This window comes from Lycium barbarum, chromosome 2, assembly GCF_019175385.1.
Source record: "Lycium barbarum isolate Lr01 chromosome 2, ASM1917538v2, whole genome shotgun sequence".
Taxonomy (NCBI): Eukaryota; Viridiplantae; Streptophyta; class Magnoliopsida; order Solanales; family Solanaceae; genus Lycium; species Lycium barbarum.
In genome coordinates, this window is record NC_083338.1 from 109779969 (window position 1) to 109793190 (window position 13222).

The window sequence follows — 13222 nt, forward strand, 5'->3', positions numbered from 1 at the left end:
ATGATTTTCTCAACCCAATCCACAATTTGGTAGGCACAATTGATGTCCAACATTTCGTACGACTATTTATTGTCATATTGCTACTCAAGACTTTACAATTCCGCATAAACATTCATTCGAGAATTTTTTTCGAACAACTTGCGGGCATAGAATCGTCCCTTTGAATTTTAAGCAACAATGGTGGGTTTAAACCCTCCCTTCTACAATGAGAGTCATCTTCTATCCCTAAACATCAATAATCAAACAATCAATACCAATCCCCGACCCAATTCACCAAACCCATCAACCCAAGTTTTCCAACCTTTAAACATTCAAGAACAAGGGGGAAAGACAAAGTTTTGCTTACCTTTTGAAGTTTTAGAAGATGATTTCACAAGTTCTGGAAGTGTTGTGGGTCTTGAATGGATTTTGGGGAGGGCAAATTGAAGTATGTTTGTTTTAGAGAGGGAATAGAGAGAGGGATTTGAGTTTGAGATGGAGGAGTGAAATAAAGACATGGGAGGGGCCGACCCTTTTAACACTTGGAATTTTTTTTTCAGATTTTGGCCCTATTGCGGAAACTCTGTTCTCAGGTGCTAAAGGCGCGTTGCAGGTCTGGTACGGACAATCCCACTCTCTGCCAATCTCAACTCAGGTGTTGGACCCGCGTCGCGGGTCCAGCACATATCAAACCTGGAAGATGATTTTTCATTTTTTTCACTTCTTTCCGCGTCCTAGTCCAATTCCGAGCCCAGCAACATAAACAAACATGACATATATACATAAAAAATGTTGGGTTTCCTCCCAACCAGCGCCTTAGTTAAGGTCATCGTACGACACTTTTTGTAATTTTCTCATTTTTATTATTTTTTTTTTATAAACAAGGGTTGCCTCCCGAGAAGTGCTTGATTTAACGTCGCGGCACGACGTAGGCTTTCCTCAAGCCTCTTCTAGATCAATGAAGGACCTCGCGCAGTCAATGGCCTCCCCGTAGTAATGCTTCACTCTCTTCCCATTCACCAATAATGTCTTATCCGAGTTGGGTTTCTTTGGCTTAACCGCTTCATGTGCGGTCACACGAACTACCTCGAATGGCCCAGACTACTTACTCTTCAACTTTCCACCAAACATCTTCAGCCTAGATTTATACAGCAAGACTAACTGCCTAGTCTCAAAGTCATGAGATTGGATGCGCTTCTCATGAGTTCTCTTAGTTTGCTCTTTGTACATTTTCGCGTTCTCATAAGCATGATAGTGAAATTCCTCCAACTCGTGCAGATGCAACAGTCTCTTTTGTCCAGCTTGAACCATGTCTAAATTCAGCTTCTTGATCGCCCAATATGCTCTATGCTCGAGCTCAACTTGTAGATGACATGCCTTACCAAGGACGAGCTTACAGGGAGATGTGCCAATCGGAGTTTTGTGAGCTGTTCTGTATGCCCACAGAGCATCATCGAGCATCAGTGACCAATCTTTCCTACTCACGCTCACATTCTTTTACAAAATCCTCTTGATTTCTCTGTTCAATATCTCCACTTGACCACTCGTCTGAGGATGATAAGCAGTCGCTATCTTGTGTTTCACCCCATACTTGAGCAACAATTTATCAAAGAGTCGATTCCAAAAGTGCGTACCTTGATCGCTGATGATGGCTCGAGGGGTCCCAAACCTTGTAAAAATGTTCTTTTTCAGAAATCTTGCCACCACACTAGCATCATTAGTAGGAAGTGCAATGGCTTCCACCCACTTCGAGACATACTCTACAGCAACCAATATGTACTTATTCCCCTTAGACGGTATGAAGGGACCCATGAAGTTGATACCCACACATCAAATAATTTAATCTGTAAGATGCCCTTCAAAGGCATTTCATGACTCTTGGAGATATTACCGGTTCTCTGGCAGCTATCGCACGCACAAATTCATGAGCATCTTTGAACAAAGTAGGCCAATAGAACCCGGACTGAAGTACGTTCGCAGCTGTTCTGTCACCCGCATGATGTCCCCCATAGGGTGATGAGTGACACTTCTCAAGAATGGCAGAGACCTCTTCCTCTGGAATACACCTTCTGATCAGCTGATTTGTGCGAACCTTATAGAGATAGGGCTCATCCCATACATAGAAATGACTATCATGAAAAATCCGCTTCTTCTTCTCGTGATTAGCGCCAGGAGGTAAATCTCAGTTACTATAAAGTTCACCATGTCTGCATACCATAACACCTCAGCTGATTGAAAAGCAAAGAGTTGTTCATCAGGAAAAGTCTCTTTAATCACCACTGCTTCATCTACATGTTCCCGATCTTCCAATCTGGATAAGTGATCTGCTACTTGATTTTCTGTGACCTTTCAGTCAAGAATCTCAATATCAAACTCTTGCAACAGCTTCTGTTTCAACTCATCAAATAGGAGCAGACACTAACCTCTGTTTCAACTCATCAAAAGCCGTCAGACAGGCTTCATTAAACACATACTTCATATCTTTCTCTAAAAGCTTGCACATTGGATTAGCAACTTTAGAGAAGTCTTTGATGAACCGTCGATAGAAACCTGCATGCCCAAGAAAACTGCGCACTCCCCGAACTGAAACGGGTGGTGGCAATTTTGTAATTACTTCCATCTTCGCCTCGTCAACTTCTATTCCGTTGTTCGATATCTTGTGCCCAAGAATGATGCCCTCTCGAACCATGAAATAGCATTTTTCCCAGTTAAGTACCAAGTTTGTTTCGTCACAACGAGCTAACACGGCATCAAGATGGTTCAAGCAGTCATCAAAAGAATCCCAAAAATATAGAGAAGTCATCCATAAATACCTCCAAATAGTTTTCCACCATATCGGCGAAAATAGCCATCATGCATCGCTGGAAAGGACCTGGAGCATTGCACAAACCGAAAGGCATCCGCCGGAATGCAAACGTACCATATGGACATGTGAATGTGGTCTTCTCTTGATCTTCAGGTGCAATCATGATCTGGTTGTAACCCGAATAGCCATCCAAAAAGCAATAATAATCATGCCCAGCCAATATGTCGAGCATCTGATCCATAAAGGGCAAAGGAAAGTGATCTTTTCTGGTGGCGTTTTTCAACTTGCGATAGTCAATACATATCCTCCAACAGTAACAGTTCGTTGAGGCACCAATTCATTTTTTCTCATTTTCTACCACAATCATGCCCCCTTTCTTCGGGACACATTGTACAGGACTTACCCATTTGCTATCAGAGATGGGATAAATAATTCAGCTGTCAAGCCACTTGATTACCTCTTTCTTCACCACATCCTTCATGATCGGGTTCAGTCATCTCTGGCACTCAACACTAGGCTTGCTGTCTTCCTCTAATAATATTTTGTGTATGCAAAACGAACTACTAATACCTCGAATATCAGCTATCGACCACCCAAGGTCTCGGATTCGATCTCTTAGCACTCGTAACACACGTTCAACCTGCACATCAGTCAAATAAGCAAAGAGGATTACAGGAAATGTGTCTGCACTACCCAAGAAGGCATAGCGAAAATAAGGAGGTAATGGCTTCAACTCAAGAACTGGAGCCTCTTCAATTGATGGTTTCGGCTTCTTCCATGACTCTGGTCTGTCTAACTGCTCAAATGGTGTGTTTGCTCGTAAATAAGCACATGAAGTGTCAAGGATGCTAAGACACTCCTCGACTTCTGCATCAATCATCAAGTCTTCCCCATACACCAAAGTTGTCTCCAAAGGATCTCGCGAAGCTAGAAAGTGAACTAACTCTGCATTAGTGAGCTCGGGCTCCACCATGGAAATCATCTTCAATTCCTCATAATGGGCTGGAAGCTTGGTAGTTTTAAACAAATCAAAAGTCCTCTCTTGTCCATCAACTGTCATGGACATCTTCCCATCTTTCACTCGGATCACAGCATCAACAGTAGCCAAGAATCTCTCTCCATGATGAGAAGAACACTCTTATCTGCCTCATAATCAAGTATCACAAAATCGACCGGCAGAATAAATGGGCCTACCTTCACAAGGACATCCTCAATAATACTATCAGGATAAACGAAAGATTGATCAGCTAGCTGCAATGTAACAGTGGTTGGCCTAGGCTTACCCAAGCCCAACGTTCGAAACACAGAGGCGGGCATCATATTAATACTAGCACCCAAATCACACAATGCTAGCCCAACTTCAATGTTGCCAACGGTAATCGAAATCGTAAAGCTGCCCGAATCTTTCAACTTTGGAGGAATTTTACTCCTCACTCTAGAACTGCACTCCTCAGTAAGTGCAACAGTTTCAAACTGTGTCCAACGCCTTTTATTCGCAACCACATCTTTGATATACTTAGCATATCTTTGAACTTCTTGCAAAAACTCCACCAAAAGTATGTTGATGTGTACCTATTTTAAGAGTTCAATAAATTTCTTACAAGACGAATCTGCTTTCTGTTTCTGAAGTGAAAGGGGGGGTGGTTGAACCACTTCCTCTACGTGTTGCTCTGCGACTGTCTGCTTTGGTTCAGCTCACTTAGCAGGGATAAGTTCTGCTTCTGCTATGTTCTTCTTTTTTGGGGGCACTTCTTCAAGTTCTCTGCCATTCCTCATATTGACTGACTTGCAATCCTTTGGATTCTTCTCAGTATCACTAGGAAAAGCACCAGGTGGTCTGATATTCTGCATATGAGCCATTTTCCCCATATGACGCTTAAGCTCGTGAATAGATTTCTGCATCTCACTCCAAACTTTCTTATTCTGCTGCTGCGTCACTTGATTTTGAGCGATGAGCTGCTTCATCATCTCTTCCAAATTGCTCGCAGGCTGAGCTTGAGGTTGCTGATAATTGTTCAGCTTATGGAAGTCCTGCTTCCCGAATGGAGTGTTGTAATTATTTCCATAATAGTTTCCCCGATTTCCAATACCACGGTTCTACTGCCCCACAAAATAGATAGACTCTAGATTCAATGGACAATTGCTATAATCATGAGGCTTACCACAACTTACACATGCTGCCTGCTGAATATATTGAACTAGTTGAGTCTGTTGAGCTTGAGGAAACACCCTCAACATCACGCTAGTAAAAGTACCTATATCAGCCTGAATAGGTGCAACATCATGAACTTGAAGAACCCCAGCAGCTTTCTATGGTAACCCTCGACTAGTTTCGTGATACTTATGATGACTATCAGACATCATCTCAAGGAGAGCTTCCATCTCTTCATAGGTTTTGTTTAAGATCTGCCGTTGAGCTGAAGCATTCAACAAGGCCCTTGATTTATGGTTAAGACCCTCTACAAAATAGGTTCCAACGATCTCTTTTGGCTGCATGTGATGTGGGCAATCTCGCAAATAGCCCTTATATCTTTCCCAAGCGTGAGGAAGAGATTCAAAATCTCTCTGAGTGAAATTAGCAATTCTTTCTCGCAGCTCCTTTGTCTTCTTGGGTGAGAAAAACTTGTCAATAAACTTATTCGATAATATCTCCTAATAAGTGATAGACCCTGCGGGCAAATTCGTCAACCATTCCCTCGCTTCGCCAATCAGTGAGAACGGAAACAAGGACAGCTTCACATAATCATCAACAACATCTCTATATTGGAAATTCTCGCTCAACTCCACGAACTGCATCAAGTGCTTATGCGGGTCTTCACTAGACTTACCCATATACTGGCACGTATGCTGCACCAGTCGTACTGTTCCTTCTTTCAGCTCAAAATTTTCAGTAATGTCAGGCCTAACAATAGCCTTAGCAATAGTTTCCCAGACTAGGCCTAGCATAATTGGACAAAAGAATCCGTTGTTCTTGTGCCCTCGCAGCTGCTCTTGCACCCGATTCATCCACGTTTATGTTTTTATCCCTTTCTGCCCGTTCAAGAGCAAGTCTTGCTGCTTCGTTAGCCATTTTACTCTGTCTATGAAAAGTTCTTTCGATTTCGGGATCAAGATCAACTAACGGTTTTCCTGAACTTCTAGTGCTTGGCATACACCAGAGAAACCTGAAGTGACACAAGTAGAACAACGAAAAAAGTAAAGACTTGAATAGAAAAACAAACTCAAATAAGAAAAATAGTAAATTTTTCTAAGTCCCCGACAGCGACGCCAAAAACTTGTTACTCCCAAATGTACTCGCAAGTATACATGGTCATACAGGTAATATAGACTGTTAAGTCCAGATCTCGATCCCACAGAGACTTAGATTCCACTATCGAACTAATTCAAATTCGAATAAAACTATTCAAGGAAGTGAAAATCAAGGTGTTTGTTGTAACTAAACTAAAACTGAAAAGTAAATAATTTGTGAGGGTGTTTTTGTGACTGGGAGTATTTTGACAAAGACTGTAAGATTTATTAGATGAGAGAAAGATCTAGGGTCATGTCTTTCGACAATCCAGTTGATCTTCGGACAATTCCACCTATTTTATTTCCTGGGTTACTAGTTGACGGGTTAATTATAATTTTATGATATTCTCTCGAACTACTCACAAGCCTATAGATGTTACTATAACGCCTATATCTCTATGGTCATCAGAGGTAACAAGAACGTATTTACTTCTTCGTATTCAACAAAGTAGGGCTAAAGGGTATATCTCTATCCTCAGTAGCGAAACGATTAAATCGAAAAAACTCTATTTATTCTTATTACGTACGTGAACTCCATTTCTCAAGTCCAATTCATGCACCACAGATAGTGTCTAACTATTGGCCAGATAATCAAACAATTAAGATCAAGAATAAATAAGCAACCCAAAATATGGAAAATCAATAGATAATAATTGTCGTCAAACCAACTATCATGTCTTTCGCCACAACCCTAGAATTAAGAAGTTTAGCTACTCATGATTCTCAATGAACAACAAGAATTCATGAATAATCTGGGTTAAAAAGATGAAATTAAAATAAAATCTAGAAAGAAGGTAATATGACAGCTTACAAGTCTTGGAATAATCCCAGCCCATCTATAATAACGAACAAAACATCTATTTATAGTTTAGGGTTGTTGACCAAATAAAAAGGATCCTAATCCTAATTAAAATCGGACACAATTTTGCATTCCCGCATTGGCCACGCGTCGCGGGGTCATCGGTGATTTCAGCCCCTTATTTGTGCTAAGCCCGCGACGCGGGCTTGACACCTGAGTGAGAGGTTATGCAGCTTGACACTTCAGTTATGGACCCGCGACGCGGGCCTAGCACCTGAGTGCCACCTCGTGTTACATCCGCGACGCGGGAGTGGCACATTTGTGCTCAATCTTTCCAGACATTCGCCTAAGTGTCGCAAACTTCTCTCATTCACTTGTGTACACAAGATCACCTCCAAAATCAACCAAAACTGCTCGGTTTCCCATCGTTTGTCTTCATTGTACCTAGACACATGAAATATAGCGACATAAGCTCAAATACGACGATTTCATCATATATTAGGCGATAAAAGTCTTAAGAATGGGATGTAAAATGACACAAAACATGATATTTGTGTCAAATATCAATTGTTATGGCTGGGTATGTATGACATCGAACCTACATGGTCGGGTATGGTACTACTATATGCGTATGCGTGTGTATGGAACGTTTCCATTAGAAAAAGGGTAAGTAAATATGATAGACCTCTTAAGAGGTATATATGAATCTCCTATCTCATGGCTCTTCTATATCACGTTATCCTTCATGCTATTATTATGTTACTGCTTATGCCTTACATACTCAGTACATTATTCATAGTGACGTCCTTTTGTTTGTGGATGATGCGTCATGCCCGCAGGTGGACAGGGAAATAGACTTGATCCTTAGGCTGCTTATCCAGAGACTACATAGAGGAGCTCCATTTGATTCGGAGCTGCAGCTGTTGGTACTATTCTTTTGTGTACATATATGGGCATGGCGCCTGTCCCGTCTTTATGATGTTACATACTCTTTCTAGAGGCTCGTAGAAAGTTTTGTATAGCTAGATGTCTCTAGCCTTGTCGGCTCATATTTTGTATATCATTTTGATAGCCTTGTCGGCTTGCGATATATACATATATGGGCATAGTTGTTGATGCTGTTATAAAAGTGTCATAGCCCGATGGAAAGTGTATTATTGATGCATAGAGATTATGAGTAGGCCATGGCGCTCACCTAGATATGATTGTGGAAGTATGATGAGAGGTGTCCGGTGGGTTAGCTCCGGGTGCCCGTCATGGCCCTCCGGTTGGGTCGTCACATATATATTCCATCTTCACTATGTATACTCTATTGAACTTCCTTCTTATTCATTATATATATTTTTATGAATTAATTGTTGAGTACCAAAACACTAGTAATAGGTATTTGTTTACTTGGAAATGAAAAGTAAGATTCTATATATTCCTATTTCACTCTGTATTCTCTATTGAAATTCCTTCTTATTTATTCTATACATTTTTTCAAATGCAGATTCGCGACAAAGTAAAAAGAACAGGCATAGAGGAAATGACTATGATGAAGCGATGTCATCGTCAAGGGGGAAAACATGATTCCATAGAAAATACAATGAAGGGAAAATATCCAATGTTGATGCCTTCACTGGATGATAACGATGGTGGTTCAAAGGAATCCAAGAGGAAGCCATCAATTAAAAAAAATGATATGCATCAAGACACCATCACTGAAACTTGAAAAGAGGACTGCGAGCATCCCCCACGAGGAAGAGCTATTTTACTCCTTTTTATGGAATAAAGGAAATAGAAACAATGGAGTATATTATTTTGAAAAGATTAACTTTTCCTAACTCGAGAATTCTGAAACAAAAACAATGGGCTATTTGTTTGAAAATCAAACCATTTAACTTGAGAATTTTTTCAAAGGAGTTGGAGAAAAGAATAATTTTTAAAGAGGTTTTTTTGGAAAGGGTTTCAAATGGTTTGAAAGGCTTTAAATGATTTTCAAGATGCAGAATCTTGTTTTGGGCCAAGCCCACCACAATTTGGATAAAACAAAGGAGATTATTTTTTTAAAACCCAAGTTTAGGAAAGGGATTAAAAACAAGAATGTTGTTGACCTTCAAATAAAAAATAAAAAGAGGTAATTCTTACGACTTAAAAGGGAAATTTTATATAACTTTATGACATATTTGCAAAAGGTATATACCTGAAACATTTCAAAACTTATAAGGACAAATAGGACATAACATTTGAGACCAAATTAAGTTGAAGTTGAACTCTACTCAAGGGGAAACCTTGAGTGTGTTGTGGTCCGGAAAGTGAAATGACCATTTAAAACCTTATACGCATTTCTCAAAAAGGAATTCAACTATCCTTGAAAGAAGTAAAAAGACTTTTTCCAAAACCATTTTATGATATGCCATGACTACATATACAAGTGTTAAATTAATTTTAAGGAAATAAGCACAAATCATACTTTGATACTCGAAGGTCAACCACATTAGCGGATTCTTAATATCGGTGTGCCTAACACCTTCCCGGAAGAATTTGAACCCTTACCTGAACTCTGGTTAAAAAAGGTTTTGTTTGAATAAACCCTTTTAAACTTGGTTTTTCTAATTTCCTAATAAATTAGGCGGCACCTCTAAAAACAAAGAAATCCAAAAGAGTCCTGACTATGAAGTAGCTTTTATGCCTCGCTTAAAAGTGAACCGTAACACATATCATGTGCATACCTCTTATACCATATATACATACTAATTTATCTAGCATATACTTCTTCATATACTATATATACTACTACGTATATACATCTCATATACCACCTTATACACACCCATGTATACCGTTTCTTATACCTTATATATATACTACTCCAATATGTCCTATATACCTGTAATGACCCGCTCGGTTGTTATGGAGACTTTGACCCTTTTTTCGTCACTAGTATCTTCCCGAGGATAGGAACGAGCTAAAAATGACTCAAAAAATATAAATTAAAGGTTTAAAACTTGATTCGGTTAACTATGTGTTTTGTTTGAACTTGTTGTGTGTTCATTTGGGGGTTAACTTAATAATTCTGACCTCCGTTGGGAATCCCGAGGTCGCGGATTAGTCCGTAGCATATTTCTATATTGGTTTACAAGATTAGCTTGCGTTATTAGGACCTCAGATTGATTGTGAGAAGTCGGGTGAAAGGTTAGTAAAATTTTTGTGCTCACTGCCTAAGGGGCATCGCTGCAGCGGAAGGATTCCTGCTGCAACGAAGCCGCTGCAATGAGAAGGTGTCTTGATGTAGGGAAAGGTCGAACTTCTAAGGGTCTGCTGCAGTGGAAGTGGTTCTCGCTGCAGCGAGGCCGCTGAAGCGAAGCAGGGACCTCTGCAGCAGTCCTCATTAAATCAGAAACCCTGTTTGTATACCTTATTTCGACCCCAATCACCACATAACTCCAAGAATAGTTTCCAAGAACCCTTGAGGAAAATTTTCTAAGGCTAGGTCACTACTCCCTCATCAAGGTAACTCTCCACCATTAATTTTATTCGTTTTTCAATCATGATAACTTCTAGCATCATTAAAGGCTTTTTAATGGAGAATTGAAAGGTTAGAACACCTAAATTTATAAAACCCTAGAATAATGAATGGGTTATTGATATTATTGATAATTGTTCATCTAGGAGTTTACATAATCAATTCCTAGGATGATAATTTGATATTAAATGGTGAAATTATTAAATTAAAAACTAGGGTTCTCATAATAATGGAATCTTTGGCCTAAAAACTATGTAAGGAGGGTAAATTGATTAGAAAACACATTAACTGGTTCAATATGATGACTGAGACTAGAATTAGGATGATTATGTTCCTAAGGATTAATTAACCAACTGAAAAGGGTAGAAGTAATTGGGTCTTCTTGCCTGAATTATTGTCCTTGTTTGAATAAAAGGTTAATCGCTTACTTAGCATCATATTGCTAGACTTTGATTATTCTGAGGTGCTTCGAAAACAAAAGGCTTGTATGGAGAAGTTTGTGGCTCCAGTTTTGCATTCAAGGTAGGTTACAGCTTATTTTAGTTAGAATTTGATTAGCAAAACGTATATGTTGTGTAGAATTGACGGGAGAAAGCATGATTAGGTCTTCGGACAAGGTGTTTGGCTTGATATTAGCTAGGTTAGTATGACTTCTGATTATGTGGGCTTGTCGCCGTTATTTACGCATTGTGAAGGTGTAGTTGTATTCATACTGTGGTGATTCGGGATGAAATTCTATTAGCTTGGTTGTTGTTGAGGGTGGCTTGCTACCCTGTTATTGTGATTAGACTTACTACCTGAATGGTTGTGTTATAATACGTGTTGTACCCAGTTCTCTTTTATTGTGACACATATCATCGGAGAAAGGAAGGATAATGAGTTTAGACTTGAATTGTGACATAAACTTATCACAATACGCAGATGAAAACTTGACGTATGGATTACGGTTGATAGTGATATTATATTTGGCCTACATTCTCATTCCATATGTATATTGATATTTAATTATGACCTGGTATTGATGATGATATATGATAAAATGGAGCTCCTTGGTGGTACAAGACTTAGTTGTGAGGTGTACTCATTATATTTGAAAGTAAAGAGGGACATAGACCCTTTATGTTGGCTGAGATGATTTGAATGATTCATTCTATGGTTGAGCTGACTTATCTAAAGTTCTGGAAGGGCTTATAGTATTGTGACTTGCACTTTTATTTGCACTTGATTTCATTGATTGATTATACTTATAGTTGAGTACATTTAACTAAGTCTTGATATGACTTATGGCATTATGACTTCTTGTACCTTCATCGTTATTTTAGTTCATTGATTTACCATATTTACACCCATTTCTGCATTCATACATTATGAAAATGGTTTGGAATTGTTGAAAGGAAGGTGTTCATATATACCCTTCATTGATTGATTGAGATAGCTGTATGATTAAGCTATGGTTGAGCAGAGTTATTGATGAGTCTTGTTATGACTTGTGTTACTATGACAATACTTCATTGTTTTGGCTTTGATATGTGTTCTTGAGTTATTCATTATGATTCAATAATGAGGCATTGTTGATGAAATTTTGAGATGGAACATATACATCTATTAAGGCACATTTGACATGGGGTGACGATGTGGCCTAGTTGTGAGCTCGTGGTCCGAGGTTCGTTCTGGAACGAGTGGTACATGGATACCATGGGTCCCCTGCAGGTCATGACTATTTGGGGAAAACATTACCATTTAGCATGTGTGTACTGGTTTGGAGTATTTGTTCAGTGCATCGCATTGCACATCATTATATTTTGCATTACTCTTCATTACATTTTATTCTGCATTATTATATGGCTTGTTTAGTTCTGATTTTGGTATGGTTTGTTGAAACGGCTGTTGTGGTATAGATGTGATCATTGACTGAGTGAAATTTTGGATTAGTGACTCTACTAGGGTCGGAACTTGGACTTGTGATTATCGGCTGAGATTATTGAGACTGGGCAGACTTGCGGTTTAGAAGTTTCATCTTAGGCTGTGATTTAGTTATGAGATATTCTGTGACTTGGATATGAGAATTGTGTGCCTATATATTTATCTTGTTGATTTTATGCTTATATGCGTGAACTAATCTTAGTCTGCCTGTGATGCTTAACGGTACATAGTGTTTGTAATGATACTATCTTACTGCACCCTTTTTTAGTGCAGTTTGTGATCCAGAGGTTTCACCCAGACCACATATCTAGCTTGAAACTAGTTTGCTTGATTAGATCCGAGGGTGAGCTTCTATCCATGCAATGCCGCCTGAAGATCTTTCTTTCCAGATGTCTACTTTCATTCCAGACATTATTTATTATTTTATTTGACAGATATTTCATTCTTTAGACATTGTAGGTTAGAGTTCTTGTACGATGACTTTCATATTTTGGGAATTTAATAGTTAGACTTCCGCACTTACATTATTTTATCATTTATGACTTGGTTAGACTATTTATTTATTCACTTATTTATTGATTGTTAGAGTATAAATGATTAAAGAAGTTGAAATTAGCTAGTGATTAATGGGTTAAAGGGTAAGGGTTCGCCTACTAGTGATAATAAGGTAGGTGCCTACACGATCGGTAATTAGGGTCGTGACAATATCTCTTTGTATATATACCGATATACCATTTCTTATACCACACAAACATACTACTTTCATGTATTCCCTATATTCCTTATACACCATATATACCTTTTCATTTAATTAAACTACTTTATCACCATTCTTAAACTTATTTCGGTTCTCTTCATTTTCTTTAAGTAGATAAAATAGAATAGATAATCCTTTCTCGTATTTAGACTAATTGAAGGA